Source organism: Pinus tabuliformis, chromosome 5_1 (assembly GCF_031772625.1).
Source record: "Pinus tabuliformis cultivar Carrire ecotype Pingquan chromosome 5_1, CPIR1, whole genome shotgun sequence".
Classification (NCBI taxonomy): domain Eukaryota; kingdom Viridiplantae; phylum Streptophyta; class Pinopsida; order Pinales; family Pinaceae; genus Pinus; species Pinus tabuliformis.
Genome location: NC_142305.1, coordinates 234,854,091 through 234,862,847, shown reverse-complemented (window position 1 = coordinate 234,862,847; position 8,757 = coordinate 234,854,091).

Here is an 8,757-nt window from a genome sequence, read left to right as displayed (position 1 = left end):
CGCAAAAAGTTGGGTATCAAGGATTCAGAGCAGCATTTGACACTAAAATACCACGGTTGCCTGCACAAGTACATCTAGGAGGAAATAGAATTCCTGAACATCTCCTCGCTTAGCACGGAATACCTATATGTTGTCAAGGTCGAGCAAAAGTTTAAACAGAAGAAGCGAGATTTTGGATTTGCGAATCTAAAGCAAGGGAAAGGTGCCCCCAAACTGCAGAACAAAGGACAAAGCCAAGGCGGGGTGGCCCAAGACAACCCACCAAAGCTGCAAGCAAAGAACAACGCCACGAAGCCGAAAAAGGACACGGGAAAGTGGTGTGAGTTCCATAAGAGCTCCACCTACAACACAAGTGAGTGTCTGGCCAAGTAGTCACTGGTGGCTGAGCTAAAGGTTTCAGTCAGATGCATGTTCTAACTCTGAGTCAGAACCCGACAAGGGGAATAACAAAGGGAAGTAGATTATCGATGCGGAGCCCAATGCCACCATTTCCACCGCGAAGATCCAGAAGGATGAACCCGAAGATCCAGAGGAGGAGGAGCATCTCTTCCACTCCCAGATGTGGGTAAAGGGCTCCCCGCTACAGTTCATTGTCGACAGCGGGAGCCAAAAGAACCTCATTTCGGTAGAGGTCATGAGGCAGCTAGGCTTACCAACCATAGCACATCCACAACCATACACCATCGGGTGGCTTCACCAAGGATGGGATCTTCACGTGAGCCAGCAATGCCACCTTCCATACAACATCAAGCCCTTCATGGATGAGGTATTATGTGACATTGCTCCCCTTGAAGTTTGTGATGTATTATTAGGACAACCATACATGTGGAAGCGACATGTTATGTATGAATCAAGGCCCCGTGCTGTTATTCTTAATTTTGGAAATAAGTTGTATAGGATACCAGAGGTAGCACCGCCTGCCGACATCTCTTTGGTGACTGCAAAACAATGAAATTAGCTCATTTCCAAAACCGGGAAATTTGTTTTCCTAATGATATGCCCTCAAGGAAAGAAGAAGACGGTGGCCACAACCTACATACAAGGCCCCTCTGCACGACAACTTCAAATGGACAAGGTCGTGAAGGAGTACGAGGACATCTTCACCTCCCCTGCAGGGGTTCCTCTGCATTGTCAGGTCAAGCACTGCATCGATCTGACCCCAGGTGCGCCGCTGCCCAATGGGCCAATCTATTGATGCTCCGTTCTAGAGAACGATGAAATCAAGATGCAGATTCAGGAGCTGCTGCAGAAAGGTCACATCCGTTCGATTTCATCTCCCTGTGGAGCCCGATTGTGTTGGTACAGAAGAAGGATGGGACTTGGAGATTCTGTATTGACTATCGGGTGCTGAACAAGATCACTGTCCGGAATAGGTACCCGATCCCACGGATTTTTGACCTCCTGGACCAACTAAAGGGGGCAAAATATTTCAGCAAGATCAATTTGAAGTCAGGATATCACCAGGTACCAATTGAATCCTCTGATGTGTGGAAGAGTGCCTTCAAAGCCAAGGAGGGCCTTTTCGAATGGTTGGTTATGCCTTTCAGATTGACGAATGCTCCTGCAACATTCATGAGGCTAATGGAAGACATCTTGCATCCATTCACCAACTCATTTGTAGTGGTATACTTGGATGACATCCTGATCTTTAGCCAGAGTCGGGAAGAGCACCTCCACCACATCCAACATGTTATTCAAACACTACGGAAACACAAGTTATGTGCCAATTTGGAGAAATGCACTTTTGGCATGACCCAGGTTTAGTATCTGGGATACATTATTGATGAAAAGGGGGTGCATGTGGATCCAGCCAAGGTCCAAGTCATTCAGGATTGGCCATCTCCAACAACTTTGACAGAGCTCCACAACTTTCTAGGTCTTGCCAACTTCTACCGCAGGTTCGTGTTGGGATCTTGTCATATCACTTGGCCCTTGAGTCAAGTCACAAAGGGAGGAGCGAAAGCAAAATTATTTTGGTCTGAATCTCAACAGAAGGCATTCATAGAGTTGAAAGATCGCCTCTTCTCGACACCAGTGCTCGCATTACCAGACTTGCAACAACCGTTTGAGGTCGAGACAGATGCCTCTGACTATGCTATTGGGGCAGTCCTTACTCAACACGGGCATCCAGTGGCATATCACAGTGAGACACTTTCAGACACAGTCCAAAAGTATCCCACTTTTAACAAAGAGATGTATTCCATTATGCAGGCCTACCGACAATGGAAGCATTACATTTTGGGGAAGGAAACGGTCATCCACACAGACCACCAACCCCTGCAGTTCATACAGACCCAAGGGAAATTGCAGAATGATCTTCATCAAAAGTGGTCCACATACCTGCAACAGTTCCATTTGAATATCAAGTATAAGAAGGGAAGCACCAATAATGTTGTAGATTGCCTTAGTCGACCACCGATCATGGAATTAACCACCGTCCTCAATTCTTGTGGGCATGAGACTTCTGATTGGCACTTCTCTACAAAATCGACCCAGAATTTGGCCACACATACCAGACACTCTTGGAGGGTCAGCATGTTCTAGATTTTCACCTCTAGGATTCCCTATTATGCCACCTGGGTCACCTTTGTGTTCCTTCAAGCGAGCATGCCAAGATGATTTGGGAAGCACACTACAGTTGGGCTGCTAGGCATTTTGGGGTCGAGAAAATGGTGGCAGTACTGCAGAAGTATTTCTATTGGTTGAATCTTCGACAGGATGTCGAGAAGTACATCAGATCATGCACTGCCTGCGCCATTGCTAAACCAACCATCAAGAAGCAAGGCCTCTATACCCCGCTACCTACCCCGAGTCGACCTTGGGAATCCATCTCCATGGATTACATGTCAGGCCTTCCTTCCACTAAGCATGGAAACGACCGTGTTTTTGTGGTCGTCGACAGGTTCTTGAAGATGATCATTATGGTGGCCTGCAAGAAGAATATCATAGCAGAAGCCACTGCTAAACTCTTCTTTGAACAAGTGTGGGTACAATTTGGGATCCCACAGTCTATCATCTCAGATTGGGATAGCAAGTTTCTCAGTACATTTTGGTCCAGTCTCTAGTTGATGTTGGACACCAAACTCACTAAGTCCACAGCCTTCGATCCTCAAACTAATGGTCAAACAGAGGTTGTCAACAGAATGATCGTACACATTCTGTGCATGTACAACTCAAAGCATCCACACACATGGAATGAGAGCCTCCCCTATGTTCGGCACAACTACAATCGGGCTCTCCATAGCTCAACGGGCCACAACCCTTTTCAGGTGGACTTGGGATTCCAGCCACTATGTCCCATTGATGTGGCCATGCCATTTGCAGCTACTCATGCAGGTTCAACTCATGTCTAGTCCGAAACAGGTAAGGCAAGCAACTTCATTGAGCACATCCAACATATTCACCAACAGGTCCATGAAATTCTGGAGAAATCAAATGCCAAGTATAAGCAGCGACACGATCAACATCTGGAACCACACAAGTTTCAGGTGGGCAATAAAGTCTGGTTTCATTTGCAAAAGGAACGCCTTATCGGAGCCTATCGAAAACTCAGACCACTCTGATATGGTCCTTACACCATTACCAAGGCTATGGGAGACAATGCATTTGAGCTCAGCATTCCCCTATTCCTTGTCCTGCACCCAGTGTTCAATGTGGATTGCCTTCAGGCATATGTTCCACCATTACTAGACACATCCAACATTGCAGAACAGCTCACACCCATAGAGTTAAATCCATATTTCATGGAACAAGCTGCAATTGATAGGATCATGGACACACAGATCAAGCACACTCGCTAGTAGAATATCCTACTATATCGAGTTGTCAAAGCAGGCCAACTCCTTCACGAGGGCAAGTGGCTCACTAGGGACAAAGTTCAACAGAAGTTTCCTCATCTCATAGAGGAACTCAATGCAATGGGGACCATTGCTTCCTAAGGGGGGAGGAATGATCCAGGTGGATATTGGTGACCACCTTCCAAGTCCACTTGGACCCCCACCATTGTTTCTTTCAGCTTTTTAGTTTCCTTAATTGTAGCACAGTTTACTATTTCTAGCAGCTTTTCGGGTCCTGAACTTCCGAAGCCATTTTGAGGCCCTAAACGACGTTTTTTGGGAAAATTGGGAGCAACATGGGTCCATGGACTGATTTTTCTCTTCCCAAAGTTGCAGTTCTCGAATAGATCTTTCTAACGAGATATTGTGCGCGTCGGATGGAGATTGTATGCCAAAATTACGACCCCGGGAAGTTGATGTACCAATTTACCCAAACGGGGCCCAAAGTTTGGCATTTCATCTTCTAGGGTTAGTTTTTTGGATGTTTAGGGTTTTCCATTGTTTCTCAACAATAAATAGGCCTTTGAGCCTCATTGTAACACAGTTCAGAGGCATGTAGCCACCACATCTCTTCTCAGAGGTAAGCTACCATCACCCTAGCTGGTCTATTTCCATTTCTGTTTGTAAGCATATTTCAGTATTTTACATTAATGAAATGAAGCATTATTTCTACTGCATCTTTGTGTTTATGGTTATCTCAGTAATTTTTTGCATTCTTGTTTAAATCCGGATCAACTCTCACTGATCCCAGATCAGTATCATTGATCCCAGATCAATGGTGGTCATCCTAACATAGGGAGTACGGTAGATACAACAATGCGTCCATTGATAGTAATACTAATGGTCCCTAACCCCATTTCCCTACTCATTGATCAGATGAGAGGTACTTCCCATGAGTCCCAGACTGCATGGGTAGGATCCCTCGACAGGAGAACTAATCATCATGTCCACATGAGAACGAATCATCCTGTCCAATAGTTGTCGCAGGAGAACTAATCATCCTATCCATAGTTGCCACAGGAGAACTAATCATCCTGGCCCATAGGAGAACTAATCATCCTATCCCACAGTTGTAATGGGAGAAATAATCATCCTGACCCACAGGAGAAATAATCATCCTATCCTACAGTCGCCACGGGGTGTCACAGGAGAAGGTTGAACCTTTCACCCTAAACATAGTGCACCACCAGGGGATGGTGAGTTGCCCTGTGGTTGCATGTCGCTCCAAGAAGTATCATGCACCCTTGTGGAGCTCCCAGAGCTCAATAAATGCATCATACACGACCCTCATAAGAGGGTCTCTCAACGAAACCAAGTTGTTCTCAGAAAGTCAAGAATTTGACCTTTCCTAGGGGCTTCATCGAAATGTTGGTGACCTATTCATCTGTATCGATATGTTGGAGCCTTATTGCTCCCCGTTGTACCATGGATAGGGGTGGTTCAAAATCCATTTCTTGGTAAGAGGGAGTGTTAGAAAGTGTAGCAAGAAATGCTCAATTTGACTTTAGCCTTAGTCAAATTGAGTAAATCTAAATTCCACATCAATAGAACAACTTGGAGGCGGTTGGCCATCTATAGACATGTCTTGAAACAGACCGAGGATGGAGCTGCATCGCTTGTCTGAAAAGGGTTTGGGTTTTGCATTCGATCAGTGACACGACCTCATCCTACCTGTGCCATACCTACCTTAGCTGCCGCCATGTGTTTTTATCGCCTATCTACACCGCGCGGTTCCTGTAACCCATCCAAGCTATCTATAATAGTGTTGTAACCCTGTCCTCTACCTTGCTTTCTACATACCTGTCGATTTTCGACATCCCATTGCGGCGACAGTTACGATAGTCTTGGAGGGAGCTGACGGAGAACTTCTCAGAACAGGCATGTAGCTAGACCTAGTAGATTATTCGGAGGACCTGTTGGGGGACGTTAACATCTGGACAACTCCTCGCTCTGCCATGGATGACTTCCTTCCCTTCTACTGCAATCTAATGGCTACCATTGCTGGTCTACCCTCGATCTCGGGACCCTCCTGCTCCATCGTGACCTTCTCTGAGCCTCCTTTGGTATGGTCAGTACCACCTCACCACCGCAGTCACCTTCCGCTACTAACTTTATGTCTGCCTGCTTCCACCCTAACCCTATGGCTGCAACCTCACAACCCCCCCTTCTCTCCCAACCTGATGGCTCTCCAAGCTACCCCCCGTGACACCTAAATCCGGCTCAAGGAATCCCTCAATCGCAGTATCTATGGCTCCTCCATCTGGTAGCTACTCGGTAGTACCCCCGCTTTCTGAACCTATCCCTGCTGCCGACCACTTCAGCTTTGATAACCCTCCCTGAAACCCTACTCAGCTTGTGGATCAATCGGATTCCCTTGAAGAAGCTGCTAGACCTATCAAGAAGTTAAAGTGCTTCAAAGCCAAAGACCAAGACGTAATTCTCAGGCTTTAGGAGGATATATAGTGGGGCGACACCATGGATATGGCGGACCGTGTGCTGGTGGGAAGAATTTGTGGCAGAACCTACATAGCAGCTAGACTCAAGCTATGGACCTCTGAGGTATGGGGGAAGCACTTGGCTGACCTTCCCTTTGTTCAAACTTTTGTTAGGGGTTGGTTCGCTCTACACTTTGCCAGAGCCAAGCACACAAATTGGGTCTGGTCTTCCTTCTGGCATTTTGAACATGCTCCAGTCCTTCTCCACCGATGGAACCATCTATTTGATCTAGAAAAAGAGCAGATAAGAGTAGGGCCTATTTGGGTTCGGCCCCCCGAATTACCCCTCCAATTTTGGTCAGAGGATATTTTTCTTCGCATCGACAACACACTTGGAACCTATCTAGAGCATAATAGATCTTATCTGGCTACCGGCATGATGGTGTATGCTAGGATTCTGGTTCATCTTGACACTAGGGGGGGCCTCCAGGAGCATATCACTCTGCAATGGAGAAACTTCTCCCAGCAGCAAATTCTAGATTACGAAGGAGTCCCGTTCCACTGCAGGCATTTACATAAGGTGGGACATCTATGCAAGTACTACCCTTTGAATAGGAAGGCGAGTGAGAGAGAAAAGGCGAATGTAATTCCGTATAAAAGCTCACAAGCACAGGGTAGACCCCCCTTGGCTGAAGAAGCAGCAAACTTGGCACAATCAAATGCAGATCAGGCACCTTCAAAGGAGACCAGTAAGAAGTGGGGAAAAGCACCCTTCAGTCCACCCTCTCCTCCACTAACCAGAGCAAGGGCAGCTGCTGAGGCTACATTCTCCATGGGTACGTTGAATTCAACCTCCTCCTCTACTTAGTCTACTGCTTCATCTCATTGCATTGATACAAATCCTGTTCGGCCCCCCTATCCACACCAATAACCCTCCAATATCTCTGGATTTCCCCTTTAAACCCTCCTCCCCATTCATCTCTTGTACCCCACCATATTTTCCTGAGGACCCTCTATCCACCCCCCACATCCATGCTCCTACCCCTCCATCAATCACTCCAATGAAAAGATACTCCATTCGCTCTTGGATTCGATCACAGGCTCCTAATACCCTGGGTATTGGCCTGATTTCCTCTCCCCCTCCTCTAAAGCAGCCTCGAGGTAGACCCTCCTCCTTATCAAAAGCTAAGAAACAAGCCGGGGAAGAGATTACTATTGGCAGACAATAATCCATCGACTAGGTACTTAAAGCAATGAATACCTTGGTGCATCCCCCTCCATGAAAATGCTATCCTTCAACTGTGGAGGGTTGGCTAGCCTTGAAAAAAAATTAGCCATGAGAAGACTGCTTTTATTTGAACCCTTTGATATGATTTTCCTATAAGAAACCCTAGGACAGGGTAGTGTCATTACCCACCTTCTTGAATCATGGCTACTTGGATGGACGTTTCATGCTCTAGATGCATCCGGGCGATCTTGGGGACTGGCTCTGGGAGTTAACAATCGATCCATCAGAATCTACAATATTTGGGGAAGCTCAGGTCACTTAGGAGTAGATATATACTCCTATGAACTCGATACTGAGATTAGGATTATCAACATCTATGGCCCCTGTCACAATAGGGAAGAATTTTGGAACATGCTACTAAAATCTCACATCCTTCAAAAGGACCAGCTCATTTTTTTTTGGGGGGGGACTTAAACTTCTACATTGGTTTTACGGAATCTTGGGGGCACAATGCACAAAGAGATAATCTCTCAGATTTCTTTGAGACCAGACTAGAGGAACATAATCTTATTGATATCCCCTCCTCCAAAATCCTACCTACTTGGAGAAACAACAGATCAGGAGAGGACAGTCTCTCGAGAAGACTAGATCGATTCCTCATCAAGGAGCACCTGTTGAACATGGGCCAAGGATTTAGACGGTGGGTTGGCTCAGGGGGATTATCAGATCATAGAACGATCTATCTGGAAATAAGAGGGGGTATGCACAAACCAAAATCTCCCTTCAAATTCAACTCTGCATGGCTAAGAGATGCAGAATATATCCAACTAGTCACCAAATTCTTGAAGTTTCACCCCCCTACGGCTGAAAGGACAATCTGAGAAGGTTTTGCAAAAAACCTGAGAGAACTAAAGAATCTCTCTAAAATATGGGCACACAAAAAGAGAACCCTAGAAGACCTTATCCTTAAGACGACTGAAGAGGCAATAGAGGCTTATGAGAATGAACATGGTGGGATATTCTCTTCCCCCGAACACAAAGATCATATAACCTCCCTTCTGGCTAAGAGGAGTCAGATTCTCAAGGATAGGGAGGAAAGCTGGCGACTAAGAAGCAGAGCCATTTGGCTTAAGAAAGGGGATGATAATACCAAGTTCTACCACAAATTCACAAATGGGCGCAAAGTAATAAATACTATTTGGTAGCTAGCAGATGAATAAGGAGAAACAATGAATACCTTCCCCTGATTAGTAGCTTT